The sequence below is a fragment of the Argiope bruennichi genome, chromosome 2 (genome assembly GCF_947563725.1).
Source record: "Argiope bruennichi chromosome 2, qqArgBrue1.1, whole genome shotgun sequence".
Taxonomy (NCBI): Eukaryota; Metazoa; Arthropoda; class Arachnida; order Araneae; family Araneidae; genus Argiope; species Argiope bruennichi.
Window position 1 is genome coordinate 130,981,005 of NC_079152.1, and position 22,232 is coordinate 131,003,236.

Below are 22,232 nucleotides of genomic sequence, written 5' to 3' on the forward strand. Positions count from 1 at the left end.
GAAAATTTTGGATTGATATAACTGGCTTCTGACAATTGTATGTTCATTAAAGAGATTTATTGAAAACTAGCCGCTTTTGGGACCAGCCGGTTCGCCAATCTTAATGATCGTTAAAATTTTAATAATTAAATATTTTATGTAATTCCTACTTTAAGAGATTCTTCCTCAAAATATTTTAAAACTTCAAATTTTGATAGTCATATAATTTATTCATAATATTATAAAGGCCTTCAGTCATAATGTAATATGCATTTCTCTAATTTTCTGTTAGCTCCCGCAGAATTTATGCTTTAAATTAAAGTGAAAATGATTAATCTGCAATTAATATAATAATATTTTTACAGAAGCAAAGCATTTTTTTTAATAATATGATTACTGAAAACCGAGTAACTGAGCATTTAAACCTTATGGGCACTAAAGAATATCTTTCTAAATTTATGTAATATCTCAAGAATTTGTCAACAAACTTTTCTCAGATTCATCATGACCAGACCGATTCATTAACAATGTTTAATTTTAAATGCATCACATAACAATAATATAAACAGAGTCATTTAAAATAATCGGTCGAAAATAGGTTAAAAAAGAACTACCTAAAAAACGATGTACTTAAAACTATAAACATGTACAAAAAATATATAACTATCATAAATGCAATTTAATTGCAAAAACATATAATTAACCTAAAAATAATTTAAATCAAGTCCGCATCCGTTGAAAATAGTTATCAACAAGCAGAACAAAATGCACATGCTCAACGTCAGTTATGGTAACGAAAATGTGTGAATTTTTTTGCCAGTTGGGGTAACGCTATGCAGATTAGAAAATTTTTATTTCCTTTGTTCTGTTTTATTTTAATTCAAAAGTATTTCAGAATGAATCTGAAAGATCGATTCATTAACAACGTTTAATTTTAAATGCATCAAACATTAAGAAAATAAACAGAATCGTTTGAAATAATGGTCGAAAAATGTTAATCCTAACCTCATTAGAATGGGAGAAAAAAACTGAAGCCTTACTTATTTGGCGGTGGGGAAATGAAGTTTTTTTGGCGGAAAAGTTTAGTTTTTAATTAATAATTAAAATTTTAATTAAAAATTCAAAAAATGGGATCCCATGTGCACATTCCCGACCTCCAAGATATACATGCACTAAATTTGGTAGCTGTAGGTCAAACGGTCTGGCCTGTAGAGCACCAACACACACACACACATTGAGCTTTATTGTATAGATTAACAACATATACAATAACAACTTTTTATATTTTATTTGCAATATATTGTATACCCTTTTTGTTGTTTGGTACATTTTATATTATTTTAAGTTGTAAATCTAGACTGTGACATTAACATACATTTTTAAGAAATTTTTTACTAATTCTACAGTTCTCCGGTTCTATGTATGCTGGATTACCGAGAGTCAACTGATTTACTAGCGATTAGAAGCTATTCCTTTTTGTCTACTTTTCTATCGACTGTTGTTTACTATTTTTGTTGTAGATTGCTTCAAGGGAATACTGATTATATTTATTATGCGTATGTTATCCCAATGAAGAGTTTTCTAAATTATTACTTCTGTTTAAATTTTGAACCATATTCTTTTAAAAATCTTATTTTTATTGGGGTCATTTTAGTCATATACTCTCTTCTCTTGAGATCATGTAAGGTCTTAACTTTATAGAAAGTATAATTGTGCACATCATTTAACATCTATATGTGCTAAGATCAGATCATCATATGCATCATTCAGAGTGGTAAGTCAGATTTCGCATACGAATGCAAGGCTTTAAATTTTCACCTGAACAATTATCCTGAAACTGTCAATTGACTTATTGGACATATATGTGTTTCTTTAAATTGAATTAAGGATACTGATGCCACACAATTATGTTAAAAATATTGATAATCAAAGTAGCATCGTTTAATTTTTTCCCGATATTTACTAGTGGAATGACAAAATAAATATTTGTTATTTTAAATTGTTAGAATTTAATCTCAAAAACCGTATTAAGATGATTTATTTGCATGTACGCTCATACCTTGACTATCCCACAGATGCACAAAGATCCAACAGTGTACTTAATACATTTGTATAAGTTAAAACTTATACACAGAAGTATAAGAGTATTTAAAATTAGCAATAATGCTTAAAGCAGAATCCTAATCAAAATCAGCTAGACGCCCACTCGCTCCAATGTTTGCTCAGTAATCTATTGAACTTGAGTGAATGCCTAGCTGATTTATAAACTTGAGCGATAAACTATTCCCCAGTCACATCCCTCCCTGAACTGGTCAGCTCATTCTGTCCAATTGACGACGCTTCCATAGATGTAGATTATCAGTAGCTAAACAATTGAAACTTGAAATGATAAGTTTGGGATGTATAATAAAGGCTATAATCCTCAAGTTAAACTGTAAATTTTATATCTAAAGCTGGTTAGAAAAATGTATGCTATACCATAATAAAAACACAGGAGAAAGTTTCATGGAGTTATTTGTAAAATTGGTAAATATCTTTGCGATTAAAATTATGAATTTTCGGCTACATTTAAAAGATTTAGTCTTGAAATGAAAAATGTATTCTCCGTTATTATCACACAATTTTTGCGAGTTAAGCAAACGGCAAAAAAATAGTAATAAGAAATAAAATCTGAAAAAGGCGCTTGGGTGGTACCGGATAATACATTTTTCGATCTTAATACTATCTTTTTCACGGCAAACGCTTTCTGCCAAGTCACGAAAAGTCCATAATTTTAGTCGCAAATATCTTCCTAGCGATACGAGATATCGTTGAAAATTTAAAGGGCTTATGAGGACTTTACCGATCATCGTATATAATCACATTTAAAATTAATCAGAGACTAATGCCTTTATTTAAACTTAATAAATGTAATAGTTCTTAGCCAAGCACAATATTTATTTTCATTCGTATTATTTATATTATATCCAAAAGTTAACATTTAAATTTTCGAGTCAAATGTCTAGTCACAATGTGACTAGCTGTTAGCAAAATATTTTACATTTTCTGCTAAATGTCATGTTTAATCAAATATATATCTCAGTTTTTTTAAAAATTTCGCCACTATTAATTCATTCTGCATTCGCTATTAATTTCATATTTTAACTCCTTAGTTGTCATTCCGAAGCATCATATGGGTATCGAATTATTGCCTCTCAGGCTGAAATTAGATCATTCAAAGACGTTATAATTTGATACAAAAACTTTCATATAATCCACAGCATACCTCACGTATTCATTGGATTTTTGTATAAATCAATAAAACAACATATTTCTGAAACGAAAAGTTCCATATAATTAAATTATGAAAAAAGGTAAGGGTTAAGAAAGATTCGATGATTTGATATTAATGTCAAAGACCTTGACCATCCGATTTTTCCAAAAAAAATTTCTATATGCGGTCTAGTAATATTAAAACATTTATGAGCATTATTTACGTCTTCTCGATGGTATGGTGTGCAATTTTAGAAAATTGATGCTCTCTTAGGTGTCACCCTTACTTCCAAAATGGTGAGCTCTGTCTCGAGTTTAGTCATATTAACGTTCTGTTTTAAAGCAACACTAGGGATCATTTGGGAAGGATCTAGTAATTTTGAACCGCTATCAAATGACGAAGATGACACCTGAGCAGGCACCCTCTCCTCAAACTTCCACACTATACCACACCAGCGGAAGAAGATTTGGCTCCGACAGATTTAACGGGAACCAGACCCGCTTACACGACGGTTCTTCGGTAGAATCAGGTCTAGGTAGTCAGGCCTCCGGTTCTGAAGCTGAGACCTTACCACCAGGCCATCACGGCTTGAGTTCTGTCACAAATTAGCCTTTTTGTTGCCTCAAAACATTAAGATGTTCTGTTTTTTTCTGAACATCAATATAACTGAACAGAGCTCAATGGCCTTATTAATGTGCCTAATGAATCCTACAAAATGTAACTCCATATTCTTTCGAATTGTCTTTCCTGAATTTGCATAATTTTTGCATAAGAATAAATTTAAGTTAAATTACTGCAAATAATTTCCAATAAATTATATGCTTATCTATACATTTCTAACAAACTATTTCCAAATTCACATTTTTAGTTTTATAGAATGGCAACCATGATTTATTTTAATTAGAATTCTTCTGATTTATGAAGAGGAATTGAAACTGCATTATAAATATAATTAAATGGAGGATTAGAATAAATATAACCGTGCCTTATGAATGTAACATAAATTGATCCATTAATGAGCTTGCCTCCGTTATACAACTAGACTGATTTTTGAACTCTCAAAGTATTGTGTATCGTTTAATTCCATCTCTGACACCCATTTAATTGTCTGTACTGTCTTAGAAAACAAAACTTAAGCGTTTTAAAAACCACAAGACATTTATTCACGGACACAATAGATTTTAACAGAAGAAACAAATTTAGAAAAAATTTTAAAACATATCCTGAATTGAACACAATTAAATAGGATAAAAAATGGGAAACTCAGACTTGTAAAATCAACAACTCTGTTGTTTCTATAACCAGACATGTTTTTCCTACCAAATAAATCCGAGCAAGAGTGATGTTTTCACAGCGCCATCTGTAGAATAATGAAGATGATATAATTATTCTTCTAATCTGATGATCTTAAACCTTTGGTCGCCACATGTGCGTATAAGAACATTCTGCTTGAAATCTCCTTACAAATTTGCTATAGAATTTTGTTAACTAAAGGTATATGTATGCATAGCCGATTTCATTTTTAGTTCAGGGCATTTTTTATTACGTTTTCATAGGCAACTGTAAAACACAAATAATTCCAAAAATGGTTTCTTCGTATTCAGAAGAAAAAAATCAAAAATCAAAAATGAATCTAAAAGATCTAATTAAAAAAATAATCTAAATCTTAAAAATAATCACCATTTTGAAGTTCATTTCGTTTTAATAATACAGTCAATTTTCTTTTCATTCATTCTGTTATTGAATGCAAATAGCACATTTATCATCTTCAAACCACTGGCATACAAAATTCAAATTCCTCTTATACCGATACCCAAGGAGAAAAATGAATCACAAAATAATACTAAAGATCACAAAAGTGCAAATGCTCTGGTTTATTTATAATAAGGCCCATTGGAATTTCAAACACTTGAACCATAATCAACTAAACGTCTGCTTTGAGCTATTGAACTGTCAAAGAGAGCTTGATCCCATCGGCCCTCCTGTTAAATTTACCTGTGTCTAATGGTTATTAAAAGCAATTGATTAATGTAAAATCCAAGTTCACAAAGAGACATTAAAAAACTGAAATGCATATAGGATCAAAATAAAAATAACAATAATAAATGTAAGATAATGTACGATTTTTAGTTTCATTTCTATACAGGCAGAAGAGCTTGTATAGAAATGGAACTTTACGTTGAATATTCTTAAAGCTCGCCCTCTTTGATATTGTGTGTAATACCATCCACTGATTTCTCATAGGAATAATCCATCTTATCAAAACTTTAGGTCTGGTGAGCACTAAAATTACCATATCTATTGAGAATTTGATTAAGAAAACAATTCCTTTGGATTCTTTTGGTATTTACATTTCCAAGGAAGGTTTTTGTCCAACAGCCTTTTTCAGATTCCTACCATTTATTTTGCCATGTACTCATAATTTTCACCTTGCCTTCAGTTTTAATTTGAATGCATTTCGAAACTACAAGATAGAAAATCTCACACTATATGAGAATCTTCTTTGTATTTAAAGTCATGTCATCAGATAAAAACATCACATTGCAGATGGAGTGTCACCAAGTGTGGAAACCGTCCAATTGTCAAGCCACAGGAAAGCTATGGAAGAGAAAGTATTGGAATCATAAAAAAATAATAAAGAAAAAGAAATTGAAATTTGCTGTCCCAAATTTCAAGTTAACATGCTAGAACATTATTTTTTTAGATCAATGGTATCATAGAACCCATAGAAAAACACCATGTTCTTACATGACATTATTTCGCAATCACCAACATTTAGAAAAGCGATGGCTTTTGATCATCTAAAACCAATCGAGCTCCAAAATATTTTCCTCAAGATCACAAATTTTTTTTTCGAAAATTTGGGTTTAAACTGGTTTGGAATGATTACGTGAATTATTGTATTGCGGTTACGTGAAAATATTTTATCGTGGCAATCTTCACCTTTTAGAGAAGCGATAACTTGCTACGATCCATGCCCTTTATTTTCTGCCTAAGCATTTTGAGACTTCAAATACCCCAAAGCAAAACGACATTATGTTTTCACATGATAAAAAAAATCAGCCTCGACTCTTTAGTCAATATTCATATCTCAGGCCTAAAAAAACTTAGACTTACATTTTTGAGATTCATCAGTTTCTCTGTCTGTCTTCTAGTCTGAAAACACGATTGTTCAAAAGTACGACAAGCAAAAGATCTGAGATTTAGTATGTAACTTTTTCACACGAATTGTAGTGTTTTCTATTAAATTTTGGATGTATGTTTGTCCGTTGTCCGTTCATGTGTACTTAAAAGTTTAAAAATGTAAAGTTCTAGATGAAGAAAATTTAGCATGTAGTTTTATCATTTCAAATCTTTAACAAAAACGTCTATGAGTTGTCTGTCTGTATATTTACGTGTATATGAGCATGAGAACGTTAAAACGCAACAACATAGATAGATGAGATTTGCTATATGGTCTTTTGGTTCTGCAAAATTATAGATTAAAATTTGGATCTGATTAACTGTTCTAAACACCCAAAATCCATTTTCTCAATACTACAAGCACAAAGCGTGGTATATTGCATTTATGTATTAAAGTTGAGGGAAAACCCATTTGGGAATTAAAATCTAAATCTCTTCTGAAAGTGATGTACGTAAATGTTCTTCTTCAGACGTACCGTTTCAATCATCTCTGAGCAATAAACATTTCTCTTCTATCATAAATGTATAACCATTTCTTGAAATAAATTGAAAATTTTCTCTCAGTGACGTGAAAAATATATTCACTGGCATCCATCCGATATTCGAATTTTCGAATAACTTTAGCTTGTGGCGTTAGAAAGTTTCCAGCTATATTTTTTATTGCAAAACTAATATGAGTTTCGAGAAACTATAATTTCTCACTTCAACTGTATTTAGTAATTTTTTTTCTAAATTTTAGGAGAGAAATTCGAATTTCATAATATATTTCTTATGAAATGAAACTGGTATATGAAATATTTTCAAATCCTTCAGGAATCAAATTTACATTTATACCAGAATATACAACTATTCAAAAGATAATATTTTAAAATGCCATACAAGCGATATTTTAAGATAAAAATTAAAATAAAGAAATACGCTGTTCGGGAAAATTAATAATGATTATTAAATTATGCTTAGTATTTAAAGTTTTTAACTAATGTTCAGTAAAATAATTATTTATGTTAATCATTGACATTTTAATATAAGATCAGTCTTCTGCACAGAGATAAATACATGAAATATACAAATTAACCTTCCATTGGGCGCAACTAATCTGTGAGATGAAGTCACATTAATTGAGTACTCATATATTCTCAAATACTCATACTAAATATACTCAAATGTAAGTGAAAAGTTCTGTTTAATATGTTTTTTTAACATACATTCAAAAATTGCATTAATTGAGTACATTAATCTCTTAGATGAATTGCGCCCGATCGTGTTAGGATTTGCATTGCGCCCGACGGAAGGTTAAATGGATGAGAATGTATCGCTCAGTAGCTGCATGTTTGACTTGAATCTCAATGTTGTTTCTGAAATGGATCTGTTTTCATAAAGTTGTGAGTTAAATACATTCATTAAATAAAATACAAATATAGCTGCTAATCAATATATAAGACAGTGGTAAAAATTCTCTGATTAATGAAACTTTTTTTCACTTCTTGGAGGTTTCACAGGGGCACTGGAAACCTTGCAGCTAGCGGCTTCAGGCATTCCATACACATTTATTATATTTTTGAGTTAACGTATTCACAGAAAGGTAAGATTTTAAAATAATGTAATATCTGAAAAGGGAGATACCTGAAAATCTTGGTCTTTTTTAAGCTTGTGAGTAACTATGCATATGAGAAACTAAAGATTTTTCTAAGTTCTTAATGCTTTTGTGGATTCTCAGAATTAAAAAATTCTTTTTGTGTTTATCCTCCGGAGTTCACTAATTCTAATTAATTTTGACATTTCATGAACCTTTTCTCATGAAAGTATCATTCACACACACCTTCATCGACTCTAAGCAACGCTACACTTCCGAATCTTAGTTTGTGTCAGTTCAGTTGCTTCATTCACACTCTTCTGGCCCATCTTTCCAACGAAGTTCAATTTTTCAAACGAATGTGAAAGTTTATCAAGTGTTATTAATTAGTAATGAACTTTATTCAATGATGATATTTGTTTCAGGTTACTTCTTAATTTTGACGTAACTGGTGTATATAAGTATTTAAATTTCTTTTTTGTTTTTATATATTTCAGTTTGTTAATATTTTATACGTATCGTTTGATTTATAAAACCTTAAATTCATTGCTTGAATCAATATTCTGAATGAACGATTACAATTTTGCTGATCATTTCAGTGTAAGTATTTAATAGACCGCAATTTTACGGAGTTTCCCTTTTTAGAACTCACTTTTAGTAATAAGTAACCTTATTGATCATAATTTAAATATATAACAACCTATATCTGATATCATAAATTCTATGCTAATATCTAATATGGCAATTTGTATACTTCCATTCTATGGAGTATACTTGAAATTCTGCCAAAAAAGTAACATTTTTTTTTTAAAATTGAGAAATGTTTCACTTTTTAATTTTAAAATATGATTCGTCCAAATGAATTGGACTCTGACTGTAGCGTCTATTCCATATGGTGAAACTACAGGACTTTTCGTATTAATCTACACGTCAAAATTGCATGGCTTTTCGTATTAATCTACACGGTAAAATTGCATGGCTTTTCGTATTAATCTACATGGTAAAACTGCATGGTTTTCCTTTTTAATCTGCATGGCAAAACTGCATGGCTTTTTGTATTAATCTACATGGTAAAATTGCATGAATTTTCGTATTAATTTACATGGTAAAATTCCATGGCTTTTCGGATTAATCTACATGGTAAAATTGCATGGCTTTTCGTATTAATCTACATGGTAAAACTGCATGGTTTTCCTTTTTAATCCGCATGGCAAAACTGCATGGCTTTTTGTATTAATCTACATGGTAAAATTGCATGAATTTTCGTATTAATCTACATAGTAAAATTACATGGCTGTTTGTATTATTCTACGTGTTCACTAGTAGGTGGTTGTGAGAAATTCGGTATAAAGCAGATATTGATAGGCTGTTAGAAAGTTCAATTTATTAATGGCACAGTGATTTTAATTATGGCTGCTTGAGTACAATTTCTATGCAATTTGTACGTCAATCAGAATCATTTGCATAATTATCTCTACATGATCAGAAAATTATGTCTAGCGTCAAATTCGGCCCCATTTACTTTTTTCATGAATGTCAATATCACTGAAAATTAAATATTGCTAAGTTTGGCCTGTTTGGAAAAATACATGGCCTGACACTACTCATGTTCGTCGCTTCAGTTTTATTCAGTGAGACTCTGCCACCAGCCGTATTACGCCATATATCATTTGACATATGCAGCCATTTCCCTTAAATATTTCAAAATTATTCAAAGAGGAATAACACGTCACTTTCTTTTGAATGCTTCTTCCAATTTCTTACTAAGCAATGCATATGTTAGGGCATTCAAATAAACGTTTCTCTGCGGAAATAATTATTTATAATGACCCTATTTAGATAGAAAATGGTGCGCATTAAATAAGTATAACTATTGTATTACATAAATGTTCTTTATTGAATCCTTTATTATTTTTTTATTGAACAAAAGATGATTTGAAAATAGCAATGCTCATTTGGAAAAATTTCAGCACAAGTCCACTTATTTTCATTTTGGGACATATTTGAACTTCCTAAGAACTTTCATTGAAGTTACTTTAAGAGCACACAAGATTAACGTCTAGGTGTTAAAAATCCATCCTAAAAGGAGTGCCAATATGGCTGCGCTTAGAAGGGACAGAATATTTTCCAAAGTACAATGGAAACATGTCCATCCCTTCATCTTTGTATACTTTTGACAATGTTGTTTTTCTGCCATAATTAAATGGGATTCATTATGATTAATTCATCTGAATTCATTAATATTAATATATTATACTCTTTTTGAATGAACCTCCTTCAAACTTTTTGATCATCATTTATTAAAACATAGTTACGTGCCAAAGAACATTGACCTTAGCATAGAGGAGAAAGCGGTAGGAGATTAAATGGATTTCTTTTGAGAAACAAAGAAAACGTCCTGAAGTTCATTTAAATGAAATTGCCGGACTTCCTACTCACCAGAAGTGATGGTTATAACTTCAAGTAACGGAATATTTACTGGGTCTATTATGAAAGATAATTTATTTTCATCTTAATATTCTATACACCTTCATAAAATTTTGTACAATTAATTTAACAAAGCAGTAGCTTAGGCATCCTGTGATAAATATACATAGCAGTTAGTAATGTATATACCATATGTATGTATATGTAAATAGCATACCATATACCATATACCACATACCATAATGTATATAGCATACCATAACAACGACAATAACAGAAACAAGGAATACGGAGGATTTATTGCGACAAATTCGACCAACACAACTGTAATTTTTCTAGAAACTAACATGTGGAACCCGTATAAAATTTTCTGCAACTTCATGAGTGCAAATTGAGATAAGTCAAATGATTTTTCTTGGAATTAGATTTAAGTAAGGATAGTTTCTATCCGTGAATATTTATTCAAGCAGACATTTAAAATAAAAATTTGAAATTCCTGTACAAGAAATCTGTTTTCTTCATTTTTCTCTTTGTATATCCTAAAGGATAAGAATTGAGAAAAAAATATGTTTACAAAATATGCAGTCTACAAATGAATCAATTCCACCCACTGTTTTATGTTAAAGGTATCAAGTAAAATCTTTTAATTCTACACTTCTTTTTTTACTTAATAATAATTACTTAATAATTATACAGTAGACTCCCGATTATCCGCGGGCGGTTTATCCGCGGACCGGATTATCCGCGCCTGCCGCACTAAGTTTTTATTTTGCTTCCAAGCAAAGAGAAAATACTTCCAAAGCAAGAAGCAAACACAAATGACTGATTTTTTCAAAAAGGTGTAGTTTTACAGTTATGCTTTTGTAATTACATAATACATTACAGTATTAAAACAGTACATATGTATTAATTTTTCTGTGAATCCTTGACGCCTCTCGTAAGTACAAAGCACTTTTCTGTTTTCATTAACAAAATACATTTTAGGTTAGTTTTGAGTGATATACTAAAATATTAAGCGTTAGTTAAACATTTCCTGCTGTTTATTTTACGTTTTATTGTACATAAAAAGATTTTTCAATGTTGGAATGACTGTTTTCTCTTTTACTATACCCGTTTTTAGCTTTTTTCGGATTATTCGCGATTTTTGTTATCCGCGGCTGCCGCGCCACCCAATTCCGCGGAAAATCGGGAGTGTACTGTATAATAATCGAAAAAAAACTTCGAACTCGAGATTTTGACGTATATCTACATTTTAGATCTCTCTGAGTTCGAAGAACGGACATTTAAAGAAATGTCCGTCTATCTGTGAGAATGATAACTCAAAACGGTGGATGAAATTTGAGCTAGGTGGATGAAATTTAGTATACAGTCTTTACACGAAATTTGTAGATTTCTATCAAACTTTGAGCTAAATACGTTCTAAGAAAATCTGTCTGTCCGTCCATCCGAATATAAGTTAATTCGTTTTGTAGACATCGAACACAAAATGAAGAGAGCTAGATGGATAAAATTTGGCACACATATTTAACATCTATAGTGTAGACACTTATCAAATTTAGAACCCAATCCAACAAGGGGTTGACAGTCTATCAGTCAATACTTTCAGAAATATGTAAAAGCGATAACTCAAAAATGAGTGACTTAAATTAAACATATCAAATTTGGCATGGGGTCTTATGACAACAAAAGTAGCCTTATTTTAAATTTTGTCTCAATCTGTTGGGAAAGAGGCATCTAAAATACAAATCCGATTTTCCGGCGCTGTTATCACATACCAGGGATTATCATAAAAATGCTGAAGTCAATGCTAAAGGATGAAAGACTTTTTCTGAGATAGCACTTTTATTAGAGAGTCTGCGGGAAAGTTTCTGGAAGACCATTTCCATTGGTTAACTTTAGTGTATCTTCTAATTTTCTGAGATTGTCACATCTTTGGGGATGTGATTTGATTTCCTTGCATTTTTATCGCCCAATATATAAATTATTTTCAGGCCCCAAGATAAGTCTTTTGGATATGATTTATATGCTTTGAACTTATTTACATTGAAGAAGTAGAAGTTCTTCAGTTACTTATACGAATAACAAAAGCTCGTGATTATAACAAAAATGCATTTTGTTTTAAGTAATATAAATGTCACTAATTTATTTTTTTAGGCAGTTTATTTGTATTCAGTATTTCAATTGCATTTCATAGCAACAAAAAATAATACAATTGCATAATTTTATTGTTGAAAGTTCCATCGCCTTTTCATCATAATCTTTATCATCTGACATCTATAAAATATTAATGTTTATATAATGCAGTGATATAATGATTAAACCGGTTAAACGTATTTAATTCATCTGTTGCAACTTACGCCTGTGACCTTAGAAATCGAATAATATTTGTGAGGAATACTTTGGGTTCTACATAAAACGTCAACAAAATTTTGGACTTAAGTTTATAGGAATGAAATCTATTGCTTAGTATGTATATTAGCAATTATTATTGTTAATGTTAATAATTAATAAATGATTGCACTTTAAATTTTAACTCAAAATATATCTAAAACCCCTTTCGACAAAATTAAGCAAATAAAAAAAAAATGAAGGAAAGTTTTGATCCTATAAACCAGAACCCATCCCACCATCTACAGCAATTAACCTTTATCAGAAGCTGCATGGACTAAGCTCATTAAAAATTTTGCTTACTTCTAAATTCGGTCTATCACAAAGTTTCACTCAAAATTTTCTCATAAAAAAAATCGTTGACTCATTTCACAGGGCCACGGCCATCTCCCCTTTTAACTATCACCCAAACGGATCATTTGCCCGGGAAAATGATTCCCAGACTGCGTCATTTGGGGAGCGAATCACGAAGCGGTTCCTTAACAAACGATGCAATTAGTGGGAAGGCTGCGAGACGTGGACCGAAAGCAACTTGAGAAAGGAATCCGACCATGTTTCCTGAGGAATGCATGGGTTTAGATGGTATGATTTAATAGGGATCGCAACGCTGTCCTGTTTATTGATTTTCGCTTCCTGGATCTAATGAAGTCTATTTGGTTTTGTTAGTTTATACGATATGAAGGTAGGCAAAGGGCGGATTTAAAGATATGACTCAAGGTTTGGCATTTACCATCATGTCAGATATTTACAAAGCTCTACTGTTGAATTTAAAATGAAAGAAGGATATAAATAGAGATATATTGGGACTACATTTTGTGGAAGGAGACGGACCTTTTGTAACATTTATCGTATTCTTATCGAGCGAATAGGCAGAGAGACGACGAGTTGGAAAATTTCATTCAAAATTCTATCCTCAATTTTTGTGTTCCAACTTACAAAATTTCTTCTGGGTTGCTTTTTCTGGTTTTCTTGTGAGAATATGATGTTGTTTTAGTTTGAAGTTCTTGAAGCCACAAAATGCGCCAGTAGAAAATGGGCGATCTATTTCTTTTGAGGCATTAATTTTTCGCATTTAGGTTATTAGAAAATGATAAAGAAATTAAATTATAGAAAATTATAGAATTATTAGAAAATGATAAATTGTCACATTTGGCAGCTTATCGCAAACAAACAGTTGGAACTTGGCGCGAATGTCCACCCTGTACCCGATTATCCTGTCTGGCCAATAAAGGGCAGGGTCGTAAGAAGTTATCACCCAAAGAAGCACAGAGAAAAAAATCGGAATGAACGCGAAACAGCGAGGAGTGGTATCAAAAATTATATATATATATATATATATATATATATATATATATATATATATATATATATATATATATATATATATATATATATATATATATATATATATATATATATATATATAATTTTTTTAAAAATTGGTGATTGTGAAATATGATTCATGCGAGAACATGATATTTTTCTGTCGAATTATTAATATGAGACTTTTAAAAAAAATAATGTTCTCCCATAACAACTTAAAATTTGCGGTAGCAGATTTCAATTTTTTTTTTTTTTAAATTTAGTGAATGCAAACATAATTCCACATTTTTTTAAATAGAAGTTTAGCATGTTGGAATTTCTCGAAATCTTAAGGTCGATTAGTTTGACAATTATAATATTCTCCTTTTATATGCTTTGTACACGAGAGTGAAAAACGCGAATTTTCTTTCTTTTTATTATTAATCTCAAATTATTCATTTTGCCTAATAAGGTTCGAAGTAATAATTAACGAATTTTCTATGTAATAGTTTGTTTAAATGCATTTGTTTAAGCACGTAAACATTCTCAATATGATTGCTATTTCTAATTAAGTTGCTTTATAAAGAAAATAAACTTTTAACACGAGGAAAGTCAACCGAGCTCCCCTCAATAAATTATAAAATTAATTCAGAGAATTTTAATTAAGTCAGGGTAGTCCTAAACTAATATTCAATGTATAGTCGAATTCCTGTAGGATTTCCGCTAGTTTGCCTTTAGGAAATATTTATGAATTCTGCATTTATCTATTTATTTTCTCTACTTTAATCGTTTTCGGCTCTTCATACCCATTATCAAAGTAACCAAATTTAAAAACAAATATGTTATTGAATCAAATCTAAGTTTTTCGGTTTGTTTTAATTTTATGTAAAGTTTTGAAGCAATCGATTAATTAATTAAAAATATCAAGTGTAAACCAATATTTTAATATACCATAAACATTAATACGAAAGGAAATGTCACTATCTTTAGCGAAAACATTGAATGCATTGATTAGATGCAAGTTATCATAAAATTATGAAGATTATTCATTAATAAAATGGAAAATTATCAGAGATATATTAAATCAAAATCTAGTAAATTCTTTCTTCCTTTTTTGAAAATTCATGATAGAAAAAGAAACTTTTTTTCGCCAGACAAAACTCGAAGTTGTTAGAAAGCATCCAAATTATTAATATTAAAAATAAAAGTCTAATAAAACCGTCACTAGTAAATGCAAATACTTATATATTGTTATGTACGAATTGATTCCGTTAAACTCAAATGGCAGGTTCACTTTCGATTGGTGTATGGTATAACAATCAGCTAGCCTCAATAAGAAATAATGCCGTTTATTAACACGAAGACACAGTTGACAAATAGCTGAGACGTACACAAGCAATACACAGAAGTACTGACAATAAATAGTAGCTCACAAGTAATAAGCGATAGTAAACAATTACCACAGCACACAAAGCAAGCCAGACAGAACTCAGCAGGAAGAAGGAATCCACGTAGCTATTCTCTATGGTCCCTCCAACCGCTTTCTATTCTCCACTGCCTCCTCGCTTTAGCTGTACCTAACTGCCGATTCATTAATATATGACTGGCTACTCAACCCACTACTCGATGTTGCTTCAATACTTGGCTCTAAGACTCGACGTATGGCTCAATTCGCAGTCCACTCATCGCTTGAGCTATACTCAATGCTTGCGCATCGCTGGACTGATTCAACTAATTCATCGCTGACTCAGTATGCACTAACTTTAAAACTCATGATACCACTGACTTCAGCTTATGCAACCGGCCTTTTATAGCTTCTGGAGCGGGGAAGAGAAGGCCATCGAAGAATTAAGCATAACTCGCTTCCTATTGGTTATATCTCAAAAATTCTTGAAGATTCTAGTATCATCAATTTTGTCTCTAATGTCGCCAAGTCCGATGGGTCACTGATCCGGCATCATGAGTCCGATCAACATCTAATAGAGCTAATCATAAAACTATCTTTCCTACGGTGTAACTTACTGTGCTAGAAAGCAACATCACATATTTATAACAATATTCAAGAATTTATTTTATACTCTATCAGATTCGTTATTATTTTGCCTTTTATTTATATAACGTCTAATTGCAATCATTTTTGAATGGCAGATTATTAATTGATCTTATGCTGAAATAACAGGAAACTGGAAACCTAGAAAGTGCTAGAGTGCTCCCATCTCACACCAACTACAATACCTCATTATACTAATATTTTACGCAAACGAATTTCAACATTTTATCCTGACTAAGGAATAAAGGATATTTTTTTTCTGAAAAGTTCATTGCCTCATTCGGATTTACTTTTTCAAATTAGAGCGAAGAAGAAGAATCTTGAATAGAAAATTTTGACAATTCATATAATTCTTTAATTAGTCTAATGAGTACTTTTTAAGCTTCTTGTTTCGAAGGAAGAAAAGAATTAAAGAGGATTATTGTCAAACTTTCTGAGATGGACAAAGAATAAATAATGTCATTAGATATTTAAAAATGAATTTGTTCTTAAGTCAGCAATCAAGCAAATGCTTTAGGGAAATATAATCTTTAAAGAAGATCAAACTGTCAACTAAAGCATTTAAGACGTTTTTTAAGAAAGTTTTCACTTCTATTTAATTGTCAAATAAAGAAATAACAAGCCTAAATAGCTTTTCAACTGTCCGTTGAAATTATTTCTTTGGATTGCATCAACTAATATTGTTTGGTGTTTATTACGCATTTAATTTTTTTTTTGAAATTCTCTTATTTAATTATCTCTAATCCTAAATATTACTTTACTATCGCAAGAATTGATTGTAAACTGTGCTGGTCTACTGGAAAGTTCTAGGTTAAGAAATAGAACTTCATGTTCGGAAGCCAATTTTTACGAAACAAACCGTCATGAGAACAAGATTGGTGCACGCGAAATCCTTCAGGTACAAATTCCCAGTCACTGATACGGTACGAAAACTTTGAGAGGGAGGCACTGGTTTAAATGCCATCCTCGTCGTCATCTGACTAGACTTCAAATTTAGGAGATCCGTCCTAAAAAAGCCTTCGTGTTATTTCGAAAGGAGCGTAAATATAATTAACCTAAATTAAATAAACCAAAGATAAATTGCACGCGAGTGAAAATACTATTGGTTATAATTCATTATTCTTATTGGTGCTATTGATGCAATAAGTAAAAGTAAGTTTTCTTACATACATGTACAATATCTTTCCCTTATCTTTTCTCTGACTTTGTTTCTATAAATTGTAAATATCATAATCGAATTCACAATGAGAATAATTGCCTTAGAATATGTGCATCTCCCTTTATCTCGAAGAATATCAAAGCAATATTCTGATTCAGCAATATTTCTCCTATAATTTTAGATGCCATTTTTTATTATTCACTTCAATGTTTCCATATCACCAACATAAGGGTCAAAAACTTCTTCTATAATATAAAACCAAAAAAAAAACACTAAGGGGATGGATATCAAGAAAACATGGAGTCATAGTTGTTGTTTCCACTCTTCTAATTATTTACCTTCTCTCTGTCAGTTCTTAGAAGATTTTTTAAGAATGTACTAGTTTTTATACTTCTGATACTATTGCTTCATTATCTTAACATCTAGAAAATAAAATTTAAAAACTGTATCCAACTCTATCGAATAAAGCTATTCGATGAATTAGAAATTATGTACGTACCCTCCCCCTTTTTGTAGAGTACTGCCATTTAAGCTTTATTTCTAAATATCAGAATGACACTGTTTTTATCCAGAAAGAACGCTTATTACATTTAAATGCATGTTTATTTCCTATCATATTATTGATACCTCGAAGGAGTTTGTAATAAGACTAATTACTTAAGTAAATTCCTATTTTCTCTCCTCTGTAGCTCGAGAAATTGATATGGTATTTTAGTTCTAGCTTTGTGTTTGTTAAAACACATTTGTTAAGAAAGGTCGGGCACACAATCTATTGTCCAGACTTTTAATATCCCAATATCATAAACTGGTGTAACGGAAACTTTTTTCTTGGCACAACCATAAAAGAGAAAGTTAGGAGGTGTGATATTAACTGCGCATAGAGCCCAACGTATCGTTTTAAGAAATTTATCTTCCAACAATCGACGGACTACAGAATTTCAATGTGCTTTAAGGTCTTCATTTTTAAAGAACTGCCTCCATTATAAAATCCAAAATCGTTTGAAGAGACATAACCGATTTGGCTTAATGAAACAACAAGGTGCATTAGTCTTCTTACCCCTAAATAAAAGTCATTCTTTTGAAAATGAACTTTTGATTCAATTCTTACATTTATGGAATAGTTTCGTTTTGAATGATCTGATGAAAAATTTCTTAGAAAGGGCTGTACAATAATAAAAATTTTACATTATTATTTTTAAAGGTTATTTCGTGTAAATCTTCTGTTCACTGTGTTACTGAAGACCGTCAATTAAATATAGCAAAATGCCTTTAAAATATTTCTCAGATTATGAAGAATTCTTATGTACAGGATTAGCAAGAAGCAGATTTCCCACTTCAGAATGTGCTAAATGCGCTCTATTGCTCCAAATAAGATAAAATCTGTACAGATAATTGAAATGATGCGTTGTACATTTATTAAATAAACTATTTAGTACAAAATTCCGCTTATTGGTGGTGCTGTAATACACATAAAACACTTATTATGCCTTAAAAGTGTTAAATAAAATAAAAAAATGTAGTATTGAAACTGCTCAATACAACAATTTTCAACCTCTAATTTCCGAACTATATTTTCCTCGGCTGGCCGGAGTAAGTTTGTCAGAATATCAAAAATATGACGTCGAAACCTGTCATTCAGATATAACTCATATGTTGGCTTTTGCTCGGTAGATACTGCTCTTCAAGAAACCTCATAACTAAAATTCGCAAGGGATCTGGCAAATGAAAAGGACATGCTATTGAAAAATGACGGCTGATCATCCTTGCATTCGTGAAATGCTATTTTAGCAATTGCATTACACGACGATCAATGTGAGGAAATGCACTATCCTGCATGAAAATGATAAATATGATCTGAAGTTATGATCTGAATATGATCATAATCTGAAGTTATGGAATTACAAATTCCTTCAGAATATTACGGAACACATTTGGATTCTGTTTACAGTTATCTCTTCAAATAAATTAATAAATAAAAATACATCTCCATATATCACCATATAATTACGCCATAAAACGTCACTTTTTAGCGATGCAAGGGTTGTTCTTGAAGAGCTAAAGGTTTTCTGTTGCCCAAATTCGACAATTGTGGATGTTAATTTGCTATTTGAAGCAAAATTTGGCTTCGTCACTCCACAGAATGTCCCATGGTCAAATGACCTTAACCATTATTTCAGAAGGCAGTGATGTGCAAAAGGTAAACGAACCTCTGAGTCTTCATCCTGCAATAAATGCACAGACTCATTTTGGGAGGATAAAATGGCATTGTCTGCATCAATGTTTTTCTTACAGTGGAATACAGCATATCCATTACGAGGGCAACAATTGGCACACTCACATTACCACCATGCAGTGACAGACTGCTAACTTGAAGGACCGTGGTAGTACATTTCAGACACTAAAAGATGAGATTTTCTTTCGTCTTTTACCTAAAAGAATACCAAGTTGCTCAATTATTTCAAATTTCTTTATTATCTTGCATAGTGTGCATGTAAACATTGGATCTCTTCGTATCCGCTTCATACGTCGGAATACTTTGATATCTGCGACGATGGTTCTGTTGGGTCTGGTAGAGCAATTTTATCAGTAGTATTTTTATTTGCAGAGTTGTAACTAATGTTTGTGCAGAAACCGCTTTCTTTTTATCCAAAAAATAATAATAATAATAATTTCATTAAGCATACGCCGTAACGCAAACGATGTTTCATATTTTTAAGATATGTAAATAAATACCATTCGTGTTCCATTAGAGCATTTTCATACCATTTTTTTCTTGTTTAATAAATGTCAAGAGCATTACTGAATTACCTGTAGTTTAAATTTTTATCTCATTGGACCAATAGAACGCATTTGGAGCCCTCTGAAGTGGGAAACATATTTATTACCTCTATAGGTGATTTAAAAAAACTCATAAATATAGATTCATATTAAATTTTTACACAAATAAAGGCCCTTAATTAATTTAAAAGTAGCAAATATAATTTTTAAATTAGAATGATCTTTGTTACTTTTATATTTACGCAAAGTTGCAAATACCGTGATTACTGAATCATTAAAATATGATTTGTTTAGCCCATCTGAGTTCTTTCAAAAAAGAAGAATGAATTCTTGTCTAATGAAGCTGAATAATAAGCCAAATTTCCTTCGGGACATAGTTAAAGAAAAATGCATATTACCCATACAAATTCTTGTTACCGAATCTCAGTTGAGAATTAACCTTAATTTAAACTTCCATTATCTCGTAGCTTATCTCATGCGTAATTTTTACAAGACTTTTCCTCCAGCTTTGATTCTTAAAGGAATGGCCGCTATTTCTCTTTTAGGTGGAATTAAAGTCTAAGCTACAAGGATGAGAGGAAAATTCAAATTTATTGGTTGGTCAGGAAGGATACGGCGATAACGTAATGAAAGAAACGGTGATCTTAAGCCCCTTAGAAATTACGAGGCTCCAAGAGGCAAGCGATCATTCTTACGTACTTACCATTAACATCAGCTGCTTTTTTTTATTTCTCTAGAGAAGAATGTGTTCATCTGAAATTTGAATTTGAAATCAAGATAAAAGAAAAATTTTACAAAGATATTGAGCTTTAAAAACCATTTAAAAAATGATTTTAGAAATAGCCTATAGAAAGTAAAAAATTAAAAATGTATATGATTCATTCATGCTGCTATTCACATAAATGTAACAATTTAAATTAAATATGTAAAAATTATTTGAAAGATGAAGATAAATGCTTTCAAAAGGAAGGTGGAAATCCAATTGATCAGAAAATATATCGGTATTTATTCAAAAATAAAATTAACATGTCGGCAATCTCCAACTCCAAGAAAAGAATTGGCATCACTTTGTACCACATCTAAAAAAATAACCAGTATTTAAGAAGAAGAAAAAATATATTGGCTCATGATTCTAGTTGCAAATTTATATGGGATAATTTTATCTCAAAACTTTTCAATTTAATAAAAAATTACATATTGTTTCATCCACCACGTGATCATTTCCCAGAATTCATAGTTAGAGCATTATTTCGTCCAATTTCTACTTTAATTTATACAACAAAACATTCCATCAACTTCACCATTATATCAAGGAATTAAAACTCTGATAGAATTCAAATATTGCCAATAACTTTTCAAAGAGTTGAGATTAACATTTAATTAACCATGGTAATGATCATCTCTTTTTATGCTATAACAATCATTGCATCCGAAAATCAAATAATAATTTACAGCATTTTCTTTTATCATTTTACTGCTATTAATATTGAAAACAATTAAACAAATCAGCCTAAAGTAATTTATAAAAACTAATAAGATATTCGAACCCCATTCCCAAAGCAACATTAAGTTTTCATATGATAAAAGGAAAGAAAAACCGGTGAAAATTAAATCTGAAATTAAAATTTTTTCAATTATTCAGCTCGAATTATTTTTCCAAAGATCATCATGTCTGCAAATACTAAATATTAATTTATGCAATGTTTAACTGCCGCTACAAAGTAAGATTCTTCTTTTTCAGATTTAATTTTTTACATTTTTCAAATGACCATTATAATACCACTTGAAATCATAGGATAGTTCTTTTAGAAAAATATTGTTTTAGAATTTTTTTTCGTTCTCAAATTTTGCCTGAGAGAAAAGTATTATATGTATTTCCGATAAAAAAATTTTAAAAAATTTGAATTTTTAAAAAAGTATTGCAGATATAGATCTAAAAATGTTTCCAGTTATTCATTCTATGTAATACGCACTGAAGTGGAACTCATATTAATAAGATAAATCCGATTTTCACATTTTTAAAAAAAATTCTGATTTATTAATCTGTCATAATGCTTGGCAAATAATTTTGTAAGTCTTTAGAATATCTGCTCCTCTTTAATTTAAAATTTTTCTGTGAATTAAATAGTTTTTTATTTAA